The sequence below is a fragment of the Maylandia zebra genome, unplaced genomic scaffold, assembly GCF_041146795.1.
Source record: "Maylandia zebra isolate NMK-2024a unplaced genomic scaffold, Mzebra_GT3a scaffold11, whole genome shotgun sequence".
Classification (NCBI taxonomy): domain Eukaryota; kingdom Metazoa; phylum Chordata; class Actinopteri; order Cichliformes; family Cichlidae; genus Maylandia; species Maylandia zebra.
Window position 1 is genome coordinate 2,969,394 of NW_027490041.1, and position 16,888 is coordinate 2,986,281.

A 16,888-nucleotide genomic window follows, 5' to 3' on the forward strand; every position below is an offset into this window, starting at 1 on the left:
TAATTAGCCACTGTAGCCATAACTAGCACGAGTAACACAAACACTATTGCGCTCTCTCAGTGACGTTTTAACTTGCTAAGCCATCAAAAAACGTCAGTGCTCTCTGTCACATGCATAAATTCCATATCTGACCGACAACAGCTGCTTTCTCCCGATTATGTGTAATTTGTTACTATTTTTCAGCTCTAGCCACAAAGCTAATACCAACTTTAGCTAGCACTGTAAAAACAACATGTAAATGCGTTACAGACTGCTATTTATATAGCATGCACTACAACAATTCTGTGAAAACGTACCCAACTAAAACAAATGTATTTAAATTACTTACCTTCTCGGTAGGGTTGCCAACTCCCTGAAAAATAAATAAGGGACACCTCGTGGCCAGGGCCGGGCAACCCAGTTGTCTTCACCATTCCCAGTGTGGTGAATTTTGTAGCTCTTTTTTTGTGTGTGAAATTATTTTTTTTAACCATTTGACTTGAAGTTGATTTAAGTAGATGCATATTCTATTCTTTGTGATATGAACACATGTGAAACAAATGATCATTTAGCCATTTATTTTTAGCTCAAAATGACAACATTAACACAATAAAACAGGTCTCTTTCTTAAACAGAAGCCTGTCATGCTTAACTTTTGAGAATATAAGTAAATCTTTCTTTAAAAGAACTCTGTCCTGCTTAACTTAAAATAATAGAAAACAATAGAAAGAAAAATATTCTTGTAACAGTGCACATATAGTGCATTTAGTACAATTGGCTTCAGTTGAGGTATTATTTCAGCTTTTCTAATGCTAATCAGCTGCTCCTGTTTGTAAACCCGCTTGTTCCCATGATTACGCATCTTAACTCATCATCATTATTCATCTATGTATTACTTTTATGTATTGATTACAACAAATAGATGACTATCTATCCTTGCAGTTGTTTATTACACAAAATAAATTATATTATCACACTTCTGGCCACATAGCGCTGATATTCACTGCACATGCCCATATTAACTTTTTCCAGCCAGGTGTTTTCCTTTTCCCATTCTTCCCTTTCTCTGAGGGGAACAAATATTGCTGCTCTAATGCTGGGCTCGCACTGTGCGATTTTTGGCCCATTTTGAGACGATTTTTGAGTCGTGCGACCGATTTGGTGATCAGCCCGATTTTGGCCTTCATCGTGCGTCGTGCATCGTGTAGTATACGTGGGGTAACGAGAAGCGATTAACACCTCACGACCAGCTCCCGATCATCAATCGCTCGTGAGGGTCTCACCACAGCCGCTCACACTGCTCACGCGCAAACACGTAAACGTCGGTGAAAAAGACGTTGCAGCACGGCTGTGCAGCGTGCGATCTGGACACAAGCGATGGAGGCACAACTTGTAGAACTTTGGAAAGCTCATCCGAGCCTTTTCGATGTGGCATCACAAAATGATCACGACCACAACAACCGTGAAAATAGTTGGATTTACACTGCTGCTCAATCACAGCTGCCTGATAAATGTTTTTCATTAGCAATTTAGCAAAGTTGGTGGTGGTGGTGTGTCTGTGTGAGTGAAAGACAGAGAGAGCGAGCGAGCGACAGATTTTCTGTTATAACCTTAATTTTATGGAGGCACAGTGTGAGCTCTCAGGTCGCATCAGAGGCACAGTGTGAGACCTGCATCGTGACCTACCAACTTCTAACCCTGCGAGTCAATCGTGCAGTTTGAGCAGGAGCTGAATATCGTGACTGAAAAAATCGCACAGTGTCTGCCCAGCTTTAGGTGTACTGTCGTCCGAGACTTGCACCGCAGTGTCGGCGTTTGTTTCCCTGTTGGCCATGCTTCTTGTTGTGGTCATCTGTTGTCTTCCGGTATTTTCTCCGCAAGCGACCTTTCCTCGACCAATGAGATGAGCGGTAATCTGAATTGTCATACACTTATTGTCATAAGTGTGCTGTCAGCTCATTGGTCACAAAGCAGGAGAGGGGCTGGGAATTATGTTTTCAAACAAAGCGTTAATTCCATTAAACGTTATAGGCCACTTTTGATTCTCACTGTATTACGGGACAAAGTGCGTCCCTTATTAGCTCAATACGGGACGTGTACTTTTGTTTCGAAATACGGGACGATTCCGTATTTTAAGGGACGGTTGGCAACCCTACTTCTCGGTATGCCTGACTCAGTGCCATGTGGTTGCATGTGGCTGAACAGTCTTCCAGAATCTGGCGGTCAATTGCGCTCTCCTTAAATTATGTTGTTGTCTTATTGGATAAGACTAGGTCTTATTATCCAATCATATTTAGTTGTTGTCTTTGAATATATTGCATCATTTCCGGTTGTGGTCAAACACGATTAAAATGGTTTTAGTATTCTAATTTAGTCACTTTAAATCAATGCAAGAAAAATGAGTAGTTTCAGTATTGTTTATAATCAAGTAAATAGTACTTTATTTAATCATGTAAATAAGAGAAACATGAAAGACTTGTGTAGCATTAACTAAATTCATTTGTGCAAATTCAAAAGCCTCCCAATTCCCATTTTTTCAGTGTAGCGCAGCAACTTCCAGCGGATTATAATGAAAAGCTGGCCATCTTCCGCTCCTACTGCAGCAAACACATCGGCGACAAACACATCCAGCCACATCACAAACATGGACGAGGTGCCGCTCACTTTCGACATCCCGGTGAGTCACACTGTGGAGAAGAAGGGGACCAGCACGGTAGCGATACGCACAACGGGGTATGAAAAGTCTTCTTTCACTGTTGTGCTTGGCTGCCATGCTAATGGACAGAAACTGCCGCCTATGGTGATTTTTAAGCGAAAGACTTTGCCTAAAGAGAAGTTTCCAGCAGGAATCATAATTAAGGCAAATGAAAAGGGCTGGATGGATAAGGAAATGATGAAAGACTGGCTGAGGGAGGTGTATGTAAGGAGACCAGGTGGTTTTTTCCACGCATCACCATCGCTCTTAATCTGTGACTCTATGCGTGCCCACCTCACAGCCGATGTGAAAAAACTAGTGAAACAAATGAACTGTGAGCTTGCTGTCATTCCGGGAGGCCTGACGAAGGAACTCCAACCGCTGGACATCGGTGTGAACCGCCCGTTCAAAGTAAGGCTGCGAGCGGCCTGGGAGCGATGGATGACCGATGGAGACCACAGTTTCACCAAGAGTGGAAGGCAGCACCGGGCGAGTTACGCCACAATTTGCCAATGGATTGTAGATGCTTGGGCTAACATGTCTGCTGGCACTGTTGTTCGAGCTTTCGCAAAAGCCGGCATCGTTTCCGAGGAGCCGCACGGCACGGAAAGTGACTCTGACAGTGAAGAAAGTGAACCTGGCATGTGTGATGGAGATTTAGCGCAGCTGTTCAATTCAGACACAGAGGATGAGGACTTCGATGGGTTTGATTGATGATAAAAATGTGAGTACCAAACTTTGTTATGCTCCTGCTTTATTTTTAAATACGCATACGGTACTTGTATGCGCCCTATGATCCAGTGCGCCTTATGTGTGTGTTAAATACAGTAAAGGCACACATAACTGAGACTGCGCCTTTTAGTACAGTGCGTCTTATGGTCATGAAAATACGGTAAATCATGGATGATGGTCCTGACATGAAGGAAGAGAAAGTTACAGGTTGCATCCTTTGACTTTGTCTCCGTGCCTTTGGGCGATTTTCAGAAGGACAGATGTTTCTGTTCAATTCTTAAATCAATTTTTTCAAACACAAACACTATTTTAAAGCTTCTAGAGAGTAAAATATTAATGATAATTATAATAACAATAATAAAAACAAAAGCTCTCAGATCCATCAAACCAAGCAGCAGAAAGAACAATAACTGAAGAGAAAACTTTAACCTTGTAGACTTCATTATGTTCCAGCTGCTCTACAGACGCTGTGACCTCGAACTTAAGCAGGTCGTAAAGTATGTGCAGCTCAATAACTTCATAATCAGACCCTGTGGTATTTAGGCAGCAGAACAACTAACGGTGTGTTCACACCGAACGCGATGGACGCGAATAAAACGCCCCAAACGCCCCTAATTTGACGCGTGTACATTCGCGTCTCAACGCGTGTCCAAGAAAAATCCATCGCGCGTCAAAATATGATATTTTGACGCGCGTGAACCGGAAATGTGGGAGGAATGTGGGAGGGAGCTGTGCCAGACCGGTATCTTTGCAAGATGGCAGCTATCGAGCTAGCGCTTGAAGAGAGAGTCTCCCTTCTCTATGTACTGTGGAGAGCAGAGCAGCAGCGTAAAAGACGTCCTCGCCGTACCTGGGTCCATCAGGTCCTCCAGAGGCATGAGCAGTTTGGTGAGTTTCACCACTTGCTCCAGGAGCTGCGCCTGGATGACGGCCGATTCCAGCGCTATCACCGTTGGCCAGTTTGAGGACCTACTTTCCCTCGTCGGTCCCAGCATCGCCCGCCTAGACACCAACTACAGACGCTCAATCCCACCTGCAGAGCGCCTGTCCGTCTGCCTGAGGTTAGTAAAACTATTTAATACGGTAGTCCTTTATTGATATCTGTGCTAATATGCTAATCCATCCAGTTATACACTGCTAACATGGATGTGCTATGCTAACAGTGAATGCTGTCGGTGTTTACTGAAAGCAAACTGTGGTACAGAGACGACTCTTTATAATATTTCTAGTGATACTCAGAAGGTCTCATCAAGTCCCGATTTAATTCGATTTATGCTGTTATCAGTGTTTGCATGATAGCATGGCTGTGGTGTCACATCAATGTATGCGCTCGGTGTTTGCTGATATCAAACTGTAGCATTAGGACCACTGAGTTAACCTTGTAGTGATACTCACTCCTTTTTATTTAGACCTGGTTTAATTCTGGGATAGTTGAATATTTGTATATAATCCCTGCAGCTGTCAGACTCTATAGCAGGGGTCACAGCCTTTATTAAAACAGAGTTAGATAAAACTGTGAACAGTTTGGTTCATCTTTAGTTACATGGTTCTATCTTGATAAGCTGTCTTATCACAGATTAATTTTTCAAAAATATTAATGATTTAAGCAAGGAAAGGGCTACATGTCAACACACAACTCTTTATTTCTATTAATGTCTCACTTCATTCCTACCTGATTGACATGTTTAGGAATTATGAGTGATTGGCTCACTGTAGTTGTGAAAGTTGCTACCAATCAAATTATGATATGTTAAAGTTAAAACAAAACACAACTGTTTTAGATATTATCTAATATACATTTTGTAATTATCCTTATAATTACAAAAGGTTTTATGTAAGATTTAAGTTTTGTGATTTATATCTGACATCACAAAAGTATTTTGGAATTTGAATAATGTATTTTGTAACTGCAGTACACATAATACTGATTTTGAACAATTTTGTCCAGGTTCCTTGTCACCGGGGACTCCTTCAGGACCATCGCGTTCAGTTTCAGAGTCGGTGCGTCCACGGTGAGCCAGATCACCCCCCAGGCAGCGACGTCCATCTGGGACTGTCTAGTGGACGACTTCATGGCTGTGCCTTCACCTGGAGACTGGCGGTCCATCACAGAGGGATTCCAGGAGCGCTGGAACTTTCCTCTGTGCTGTGCAGCTCTGGATGGGAAGCACATCCAGACAAAGGCACCCCATATATCATATAGGAGACACACACATTGATATACACTAAATATTTATTTCATTTCTTTTTTGTGGTGCCCAAATTGATGCACCTGCTTGATTTTGTTTAAACAATTATTGCACACTTTCTGTAAATCCAGTAAACTTCTTTTCACTTCTCAAATATCACTGTGTGTGTCTCCTGTATGATATTTAACTGACATTTTTTATTGTAACAACCAACGATTTATACAGGAAAATAATGTCTATTAACAAGGTTGCCCAAACTTCTGCATCCCACTGTATCAGTATATTTTGTCATTAGTATAATATGAAATAAATTCTACATGTGTCAAGTTGTGTGCCAACATTTGCTGTGTAGTAGAACTGAGACATTAGTCATTATAAACATTTTTTTGAAATAATATTAAAAGTCTCAAACAGAAAAACATTAAACATAAATATATAAAATATAAGAATTTACAGAGAGACAGGAATAAAAAGGACCAGCTGCTCTCCAGAGCAGGAACAAGGCTGAGGAGGAAATGCTCCATTGGAGACTGGTGTGGCCTCTTCAGGGACTCCAGGATGGCCAGCTCCAGCGCCGATGGACCGTCCTGGGACCCGTCCCTCATCTGCCTCGGAGCCGTCCTCCTCTGTGGGCCTGTAAAACAGCACAAAACACAAAGAAATGAGAAGGCTGCTACTAGATTTTAATTTCAACATTGAAAAAAAAAAAAAAACAATAACAGGATATAATCAGATTGGTTTTAGATATTTAGTAAAGGTGATCACAAGGGAATCCCACCGACTAAAAAGGTATCAGTGCTTGCTGTACATATCTGTGGGTGCAGCAGCAGGAGCTCAGGGACTGGGGATGCTCTGCTGCAGAATCAGTTGGTTCTATCAATACAGTATTAAATGTTAACAGGTTGGATATAATAATCGTAGAGTAGACAGTGGTCCCTCATTTATTGCAGGGGTTCTCAGAATAACTAGCCCCTGGTCACAGTTCTCACAATTGATTCTCAAAGTGCAAACCTTTGTAGATTGCAAAACGTAAAAGTATTATTATGCCGCGGTTTGTCTTCATCTGCCCGCCACTTTCGTGCGCCTTTTTCCCTCGCGGTGCAGGTGTCTATTTCCGAATGAGGCTCATAGTTATGGGTGTTTTTGTGCTGTTTTTTCTATTGGACGCGATGGTTATCAAAACCAAACGTGATAAATTTGGCAAGCGCAGGAGATTTGTCAATCAGGCTGCAGAATGCAATGCTGTACTGTGCAATAAAAAATCAGCGAAAAAGCAAAGCAGTGACGGATGAACAGCGGGACCACTGTGTGCTGTTTATTAATAGACAATAAAATATATTCCTAAATGACAACATGCATAAAAGCAGAACGGTATTTGTACGTCAGTGGGAAAATAGCGGTGGCTTGCTAGCTTTTGTGCGGCTTCCCCGGGTCAGTGAAAACTTTCAAAAGAGAAATGAATGAACTTACCAGGTTGCCCGATCTCTTCACATATCTTCCTCCAAGCTCGGTCCTTTTTATTCCTGTCTCGGTACTGAAAGCAGCTGGTGTTGTACAGCTCCGAGTTGTTTGCTACCGCATTGATTAGCCTTCCCCTCCATTGAAGTATGAAAGGCTTTGGCTGGATCTGCCCCTTTGACCTAGGTAACAGCCACGTCACCAGGCTCCTGATTGGTTGTCGCGGTGCGATTTGACGCTGGAGTTCAGATTTTTCCAACTCGAGCGGTAGACGCGAAACGCGCGTATGCACAAAATGCAACACAAAAACTCACGCGCGTGGTTTTATTCGCGAGTCAAACACGCCAGACGCGCTACACTGACGCGTCAAAGTCTCTTCTTTCATCTTCTGTATCATTCAGTTTGCATTGGTAATGCCCATTATTGTAATGCTTTTTTAAGATGAGCAAAACTTTATTTCACTTTGGGTTAGCTGGGATAAGTGATGGATGGAGGGAATTTTACTTCAGCCACAGAAATCCTAAACAGGAAGGAGGAGCAGAGTTACAGTGGATCACTATCCAGCAGGGAAACAAGGTTTATTTCAATTTCTTGGCCATGAGTGAGATTTACTGAGTGGGCAAATTAGGGAGACGACACCATCAGATCCCGAGCCCTCCATGTGTTAATCAAGAGACGGCTGCTGTGCTACATCCATAAATAATGAATACATTAGGAGCTAAAGCTGAAAGGACAGTTTATTTGTACCATCTTCACGTGAACACATTCAAGAACATCACAGATGAAGAAACATTAAAAACTTCCACACTACATAAAGCAAGAAAAATAGTTTTTCTTTCAGGTGGTTTCAGAAAAACAGAAACATCAAACATCTCCAAGACTCTCTTTGAAAGAACTAAAAACCTTTGTTATCATGGTCCAATCATGAGTGAACTCCCCGATGAAGCCTTGTGTGCTAAAACATGTCAGAGTTTTAAAGGTTAAACATGAGTTTCCAAAACGTTTTGCTGGAGAACAATGAACTATTTGACTGAGTTTCAATCATTTACAGACGAGCAAAACCAGGACAGAGAAAAAAGGACAAAACTGACTCAGTAAAACAACAGAAAAGAAGATCCCATGTAGATCTGTATTATGTAGAAGTTCAGCCCAGCAACCAGTTCAGTTCAACACAAGTTTAAATGATTCTATCTGAACTCTGTGGAGCCTGATCTCAAGCTTTTTGAGTCTGACACAGAAACCAGAGGATCTTTCTGTGTCTTCAGATTCACTGTGATCCAGTGATGGGAGTGATTTCAGCCCTGAGTGATCGCGCTGATGTTTGCACAGAGCAGACAATGAGGTGAATGTTTGGGCACATTGGTAACAGTGAAACAGTTTATTAGTAACGTGGGATCGTTTGTGTGCAGAGTATGAACTGAGATTCCTGAAGCTCTTGTCACACTGGTCACAGCTGTAGTTTCCTTCTATGTGTGTTCGTTCATGAATGTTACGATGACCTGACCGTGAGAACCTTCTCTCACAGTGTCTGCACTTGTGTGGTTTCTCTCCTGTGTGGACTCGTTTGTGTGATTTAAGCTTCCATGCAGTGGTGAAGGATGACCCACACTGATCACAGAGGTGCTTTTTAACCCCACTGTGAATCAGTTCATGTTGTTTTAAGTGATGTGATGTGGTGAAGCTTCTCCCACATTCTTTGCAGTATTTCAGTTTGTCTCCAGTGTGTCTACGTTGATGTGTTTTAAGGGCAGCTTGCCGACTGAAAGTTTTTCCACAGAGGTCACAATGAAAGTCTTTCCCACCACCACAGTGATGACAGGGTTGAGAACTGGATCCATCTGTGTCGCTCTGCTTCTAAACAAAGACACAAAGACAGTGTAAGTCAGTCCTTCAACATTTGTATCCTGAACGTCGCCTGAAATAAAGAGCATCTCTGCAGACGTCCAACTACATTTGACTGTTTCAGTTAACACACTCAGTTTACTGGGCTGCAATAACTACAATACTACCACCATAATACTACAGTAATACTAAAATCATAACTGAAAGGAAAATCTGAATAATCACTCAGAGCTGCTTTTCCATGCAGTAGAATTGCTAACATGCTAACACAGTTTAATGAGCAGAGTTGTTCCAAACAGTCAGGCTAAAATGACAAGATAACAATATAAATACATACCTCACAGTAGCTGCACTTGTAGACTCTCTTTCTGGTGTGGATCTGTTGGTGTCGTCTCAGGTGATGTGGAGCTTTAAAAGTCTTCTCACACAGGTCACATTGATAAGGTCTCTCCTCAGTGTGGGTAAACATGTGTCGTTGTAAGTGTGCGTCTGTTGTAAACTGTTTGCCACACTGTTCACAGCAGTACACATCATGTCTGGTGTGAATGCGTAGGTGTTTATTTCGGTTCCCTCTCTGGCTGAAAGTTTTTCCACAGATGTCACAGCTGTATGCCTTAATTCCAGAGTGGGTAACTAGATGACTCTGTAAGCTGCTACTGCGAGTAAAAGCTCTGCCACACTGATCACAGCTGTACGCTTTAACTCCACTGTGGATGAGTTGGTGTTTTTTTAGGGAACCCTTCAAGGAAAAAGACTTCCCACACAAGTCACAGCTGAACGGTCTCTCTCCAGTGTGGATGACCTGATGCTGTTTTAGTGAAGCCTTCAGAGTAAACTCCATCCCACACTCGTCACAGCTGTATGCCTTAATTCCAGAGTGGGTAACTAGATGACTCTGTAAGCCGCTACTGTGAGTAAAAGCTCTGCCACACTGATCACAGCTGTATGCCTTAATTCCAGAGTGGGTAACTAGATGACTCTGTAAGTGACTACTGCGAGTAAAAGCTCTGCCACACTGATCACAGCTGTACGCTTTAACTCCACTGTGGATGAGTTGGTGTTTTTTTAGGGAACCCTTCAAGGAAAAAGACTTCCCACACAAGTCACAGCTGAACGGTCTCTCTCCAGTGTGGATGACCTGATGCTGTTTTAGTGAAGCCTTCAGAGTAAACTCCATCCCACACTCGTCACAGCTGTATGCCTTAATTCCAGAGTGGGTAACTAGATGCTTCTGTAAGCTGCTACTGTGAGTAAAAGCTCTGCCACACTGATCACAGCTGTACGCTTTAACTCCACTGTGGATGAGTTGGTGTTTTTTTAGGGAACGCTTCAAGGAAAAAGACTTTCCACACAAGTCACAGCTGAACGGTCTCTCTCCAGTGTGGATGACCTGATGCCGTTTTAGTGAAGCCCTCACAGTAAAACCCTTCCCACACTCGTCACAGGTGTGTTTTTTCTCTCCCTTTCTTCTGTGAGGTTTGTCGGCCTCCTGAGAGCGCTGACTTCTGGCTCCATGTTGGTCCTGCAGTGACAGAGATACAAACAGAGGCAGTGAGTGAAATGCAGTCGTGGAACAAACTCAACCTTCAAACTCCATTAACACTAGTTTTAAACCTGAAGGTGGAGCGTGGCACCAAACACCTTAAAGGTCTCTTATCCCCACCTGCTGGTAGTTCTAACACATTACATCCAACCTGCTGTTAAAGATAATTCTCTCACCCCCGTTCTCTGCGGCCTGCTGGAGCGGGGGGGCTAGGAGGAGTTGGCCGTCCGGCTGCGGTCTGGGGTGTGGGGCCTCCCTGCTGCTGCGGAGTCGGGGCGGTCTGCCTCTCCCCACCGCAGGGAAAAGGGTAACACCACCTGGGTCTTGGTGCAGTTCCCCCCTCCAGGGGCAAGGGTACCTAGACCCGGTTTGTAGAGTACGCTTGGGGAGTGTGATCGCGTATACAGTGTCTCTTTATATTTGTCTCCACCTCGGTTGAGTGTGAAGTGCACATGAGAGCATGAGGGTGGGAATGGATGTTTGTGTCTGTGTGTGCCTGTATTTTTGTATTTATATGTCAGGTTGGGTATCAGACACCACCTCTCTGGGGACATCTCGGGCCTTCCAAGGTTTGGAGGCCTATCTCCACCCACCACCACTTCCCCTGCCGGTGGCGGACTCCCTCAGGTGTCGGTGCGTTGGTGGTTCTTTGTATCTGGGGGTGGGCGTCCGGGTACACACCGGCTCACTCCTTGGCGGCTCGCTCAGGCCATTTCAGAGGTGACCGAGCCCCTGGCCTCTCGGCCTGGGGCTCGGTCACTCAGGCACAGCTGGCTGCCGGCGGAGCCCACGGGCGCATCACTGCAACTCCCCCTGGCTTCTGCTCCGCGGCTGCTGAATGAGCCCTCATCTGGGACTCTCCTTAGCTCTTACTGGGACAGTGGCGCAGCTGCCCCTCTGTGGGTCTTCCTTGGTCTCTTGTGTTCTGGGGGCCCCTGGATGTCTGGAGTTTTGATCTCCATACCCGCTTGATACCATAAAGGACAGGGCTGTGGCTCCCCACACTCCCTAGCAGATCATTACATGGAGAAACCTTTGGAATGCAAGCATGCTGATCCACACAGGTATGCACACAGGTGTACACATGGGTATTCACAGACGCGGACTAAAGCTTTCTTGGCTGCTGCCTCAAAGCACACTGTGCGCTGTCTATCTTGCGTGCTGAACAATATCGTCTATTATTTAATAATAACTATTGATATCTATGACTAGCTAGTTTATTGTGATGGTGCTTTTTTTTTCTATTATTATGTTGCTCTTTGTTGTTTGCTGTCTCCTCTGTTTGTTTTTTTGTTTTTTTTCTCCATACAGGTGACCCAGGAGTTTTTTTTGTTGTTTTTTTTTTTTTTCTCTCTTCCCCCCCTTCTCACCGTCTCTTCTCCCCTTTGGTTTTCTTTCTTTCTCTCCCTCTCTTTCTTTCATTCTTTCCCCTGTCCTATTAAAAAAAAAAAAAAAAGATGACAAAGGATGAACTGAAGCTCCGCCATCACGTGATGTCGCATGCTGCTGTTTCTGATGTCACTTAAATAAAAAAAAAAAAAGATAATTCATGACTGTTCAAACACTAAAATCATGCCCATCCCTCCTGATTGTACACACACACACACACACACACACACACACACACACACACACACACACACACACACACACACACACAATTTTATAATTTAGATTATTTTGTTGTTTCCTATTACATATTTCTATAATTTGTATAGATTTATACAGAATTATTCAGTGATAATAAATCCTATGTTTGTTTATTCTAAAGGAACCCCGTTAGCTTCCACAACAGATGTTGCTCGTCTTCCGTCAAATACTCACATAAAATATTACACAATAAAGTGGATTCAAGATATCCACATAATTTCACTCTTACATCCACAGTGAGGTTTCACAATTGTTCAAATATAAGCAATCAATAATAATAATATCAATAACATTGAGGCACATTACACAAATTTCAAAAACAAATCATGTCTTACAATATTTACAACAACTAAAAGCTCTGTAAATCGGCTTTTAAGTGTTCATTGAAGTTTTGAATAATTCTCTAATTTTTTAAGGCAACTTATTCCACTTAAAAGTTGCTCTAAATGTAACAGTTTTACAAAACGTTACTTTTAACTCGAGCAATTGCAGCTTGTTGAAAACTGTGTAATATGATGATGTATTTCATCTGGATACTGCAGCTGAGCAGAATAAATGTGGTGTGTTTAACAGAATTGCTTTCTTTAGAACTACAAGTAAGCCATAGAATATTTTAGCCTGTACAGGAAGCCAAGAAAGGTTATCATGCATTTGATCAATATTAGTATAGTATGAACATCTTCACACTAATCTGGACGCCTTATTCTGGACTAACTGAAGTCTGTTAAGATCTGTCTTATTAGCTGCTGACCAAATGATTGAACAATACTCCAGATGAGACATTACTAGTGCATTAATGACATCTTTCATAATGAAGAAGTGATACACAAAGAGCATTTCATAGCCATAGCTATGCCTTGTCGGCAGAGTTATGTGACATTAGTGATGTTTGTACTTTCAGCGTTAACTTGGTTTTAAAGCCTTTAAAATATGCGCCGTTCAATAGTCGACCTTCATCTGACAGAGAATGTGATGATTTTGTGGATAATTAAAGTCAGTCATATATCCACAAACACAACAAGCTGAAAGTCAGTGATGCTGCTCGGTTTGCAGTCCTGAACATCACGGCACAAGCAGGATCCACTGCACTGTTAATGTGAGCTGTGTTATATTGCTGCCTCTGTTCGGTGGTGTCGAGCCAAACGCACTTTAACGTGTGTTTGAACGAGCTGACGGTTCACTCGTTAAGCTGAAAGAAAGATGCTTTAATCACAGCAGTCACACATGTGTCCACTGCACCATCTGGAACTCTTCTTGTTTACACTCGTAATAACACAAACACTAAATCCTGCTTCTCTGGTGCTGTTGTGTAGCAGTGTGTACACCTGAGACTGTCACCTGTCTGTCTGTCCTGCACTCTCTCTCTGTTTCTTTCTCTCTGATTGTGGAATAAAAGTATGAACATGTGTTTATAAGTTACACTTGTGTCTGAATCCTGCAGCTTATCACACATTTGATTTCCATGTGTGACGACTGCAAGTGTCCAGAGTGAGGACAGACTGAGGGAGCCACTGCTGCACATCATCTGTGAGGCTTTGCAGCCCTGATGATCCACCAGGACAAACTCAGCAGTGTGTGAGGAAGAGGAGGAGGAAGAGCCAGCAGCAGCTGACAGATGGAGAGAATAGACAGACTGTTCCCTGTTTGTGAAGGACTGCTAGGAAAGTTTAACATAACTGTCTGTGCTGAATCAGTCTTATTAGGTAATGTTCAAATAATGTGATCATCCCAGTGTTTCCAGTGTGGGAGAAAGTACTCAGGGCCTTCAAGTTACACACTATGAAAGGCAGCAACAAGTTTAATGTTCAGAAACCTAAAGTCTGTATCAGCAGCAGAATGGAGCTAAAATAAATGTTTGTTTCAGTTCTATGAAGCTTTGAGTATTTTGGATCAGCAGCTGCTGTGTTTGTTGCATCATATTGCTGTAACTGTTTATATGCTTTATATATTCTGAGCTAAGTTGATCTATAGTGTTACATCATATTCTATAAGGATGTTATGTGTTTGTAGACTTTCTGCCCAGTTTGACCCATTTAGCAGAAGTCAGCCTGTTTAAGGCTCTGATATCTATTCTGTGTGACTTAAAGCAGTTATGACATGGTCTGATTTTCTCACCCAATAAAGGAATATTTCATATATCAGTCTACTCTTCATTCTATCAGACACAGTTATCACAGCTCCTACATTTGCTTTTTACACATATATGTAAGCATTGAGCCACATTTAGTACCAACATATTAAATAAACAATATTTGTCTCTTATATATGACACATCTGTATACACACTGTCACAGATACTTGTCTGTGAGTGAAGTGATTAATATAATAACTATAATATTGGCCATATTATATTTACATTACCACAGTGAGATGACTTTAGTCTCATGAACAACATCAGCTAATTGTTATTTACAGCTAATCTTAAACGACTGTTCAGCACAGAAATGAAGCCCAACAATCATGTTTCACAGTCCTGTGGTCTCAGCCTCAGATACTCATCAAATCACACAGAGCTCATGTAGAAACAAATGAACTAAATATGTTCTCCTTCATTTCTGTCAAACAAAGCTGTATGAAACGTTTCCAGCTGTTAGTATCATGGTTGCTAGGCAACCTGGGCAGCGCGACGGAGGTTAGACGTCCCATTTCACGAGCCTACGAGCCTCGCACTTCGGCCTTAGCGGTCTTTGAGTACGCGGCCCTTGAGGACTTTAAAGCTGCAGAACCTGAATCGGGATACAGCCATGATGATCTCCAGCCTCGTGCTCGCCAACATTCTCACCTGAGTTAAGAAGACGATCACTGAAATGGTCTCAGCAGGTCCTTTGATGACAGCAATGAAATGCAGTGGTAAGGCTTTTTGGGGATTAAGTTCGTTTTCATGGCAAAGAAGGACGATGCAGTTCATCTGATCACTCCTCATAACATTCTGGAGTGCAGGCAAAATGCTATTATAAAAACTTAAGCAGCAACTTCTCCAGGTTCCAATATTTATGCAATTCTCAAACCTTTTGGCCACGACTGTATAACCTCTTCTGAAGTTTAGTGGATATTATACATGGTTATGCTCAGGATGTGTCGGCCAGTTTCCACTGGAAACGCCTTTTGGTTAAACTGTCAGCGAGGAATTTGCATTTGCACTGTTACATTTTTATATAACTTTAATGCACATAAACAACAGCTGCTTGTTTCAGTGAAAATACATTGATGGCTTTTTAATAAAGTTGTGCAGCTGTAAAGTATTTTGTCTGCTGTCAATTATATCGTCAGCTACATCGTTATGGCAAATGTTCAGATGTATATGGTGATAAATATCTTTGGTCATATGGTCCTGCTCTGTCTGTCACCTTCTGTGTTGAGCTCATTGTTTCCTCTGTAGTGGCTGAGCTGAGTCCAAGTAGCTGAAAATGTTCCTCTGCTGCTCCGTCAGACTCTCCTCCTCCTGCTGATCAGCTGGGACACAAAACAGATCTTTGTTAGGCTCCACACTGCACTGAAGAGTCAAAGTGGCTCATATGTTCATCTGACAAGTAAAAGAACACATTTTTGTTTCCCGAGGTGGGCAACTTGTTGGAAACAAACACAAAAGGTTTGAGCACTGATACCTGCCATTGCTGGCATTGAAAGATGCAACGCCAGCAATGTGGATTGTCAAGACTCAAACCAATCATCAGGCAAAAACAACAGAGATCAAATGTACCGCATTTTGATCCGGGACGTAATCTGCATGAAAACAAGCGCTCACTCTTCCTGCTCAACAAATGACAAGGGCGGAGCCTTATACCACGTGATACAGAAGCTGTGCCGTGTGATGCTAAAATTAGCAGGGAAAAAACCACGGAGAGCACGTCAGGGATGACGAGAAAGTGACAGGAGAAAATCCGTCCCGGTCAACCACCCAAACATCAATAACGGGAACCTTATACAGCGCTTCCCTATACACGTCGAACTCCCGCAGGCACAAAGACATCACGGAGGCTATCACTTATCACCTGACCAAAGATATGGCTCCATCAACACTGTGCAAAACGAGGGATTTAGGAAAACGATCAACACCCTAGACAAACGCTACACAGTGCCGTCCCGCAACTATTTTTCTATTGTTGCACTACCTGCTCTGTACACGCAGTGTCGAGCAACGGTGGAGACGGAATTTCAAGCAGGACAACATTTTGCTGCAACAACAAAACGTGAGACATTTGTTGTTTTATGTTTATTTATTGTTATGAGAGAATCATGATCTCAATTCTAAGCCAAAAAATCGTGATTCTCATTTTATGCAAAATCGTGCAGCCCTAACATTAACACAAAACTATTGTTTCACCAGAGAAACACACATGAAGAGAGAGAGACAATAACAGCTACCAAACAGTCGTCATAATTCGTCACACAATGAGAAAAGGACAAATCAACAAGTAACAATGACTAATTAATATTAAAATCTGTAACATAATGTATTGTTTGGAGTTTAGTCTGATTGGTTCAGGATGACCTGCCATTATCCAGTCACACGTCTGCTTACCTGCATCTTTTCTCTTTTTTCTAACCTGAGCACCTGATGGCTTTGAACTTTTGTTGTCCATCTTCCATTGGTTTGAATTTTGCGATCAGCACAATTAACCTAACAGCAGGCACGTGCAGAGGGGGGGGGGGGGGGGGGGGGCTAGAGGGGCTTGAGCACCCGCCCCTTTCCTGATGGTGCCCAAAGTGCCCTTTTGTTGAGGCAACTTTTTTTTTTTTTTTTATGTGTGTGTGTGCGTGCGGAGTCCTGTCTGTGCCCCTCAACAATAATATTTAACT

The 16,888-nt window shown here is 42.6% G+C and overlaps 2 long non-coding RNA genes across 3 annotated transcripts; one reads left to right on the plus strand and one right to left on the minus strand.

The window, feature by feature from the left end:
* Positions 1-4,378: 4,378 nt before the first annotated feature.
* On the plus strand, positions 4,379-5,921 carry LOC143415980 (uncharacterized). The gene is made up of 2 exons (XR_013096404.1): positions 4,379-4,467; positions 5,355-5,921. It is a non-coding gene; the product is annotated as an uncharacterized LOC143415980 (long non-coding RNA).
* A 1,851-nt stretch (positions 5,922-7,772) lies between these two features.
* Positions 7,773-15,670, minus strand: LOC143415981 (uncharacterized). Of its 2 annotated transcripts, none has more exons than XR_013096406.1 (3): positions 15,436-15,670; positions 9,233-10,417; positions 7,773-8,907 (listed from the first exon to the last, which is right to left on the minus strand). It is a non-coding gene; the product is annotated as an uncharacterized LOC143415981 (long non-coding RNA). The 2 variants fall into 2 exon arrangements; XR_013096405.1 differs by lacking the exon at positions 15,436-15,670 and adding an exon at positions 10,615-12,177.
* Positions 15,671-16,888: the final 1,218 nt, after the last annotated feature.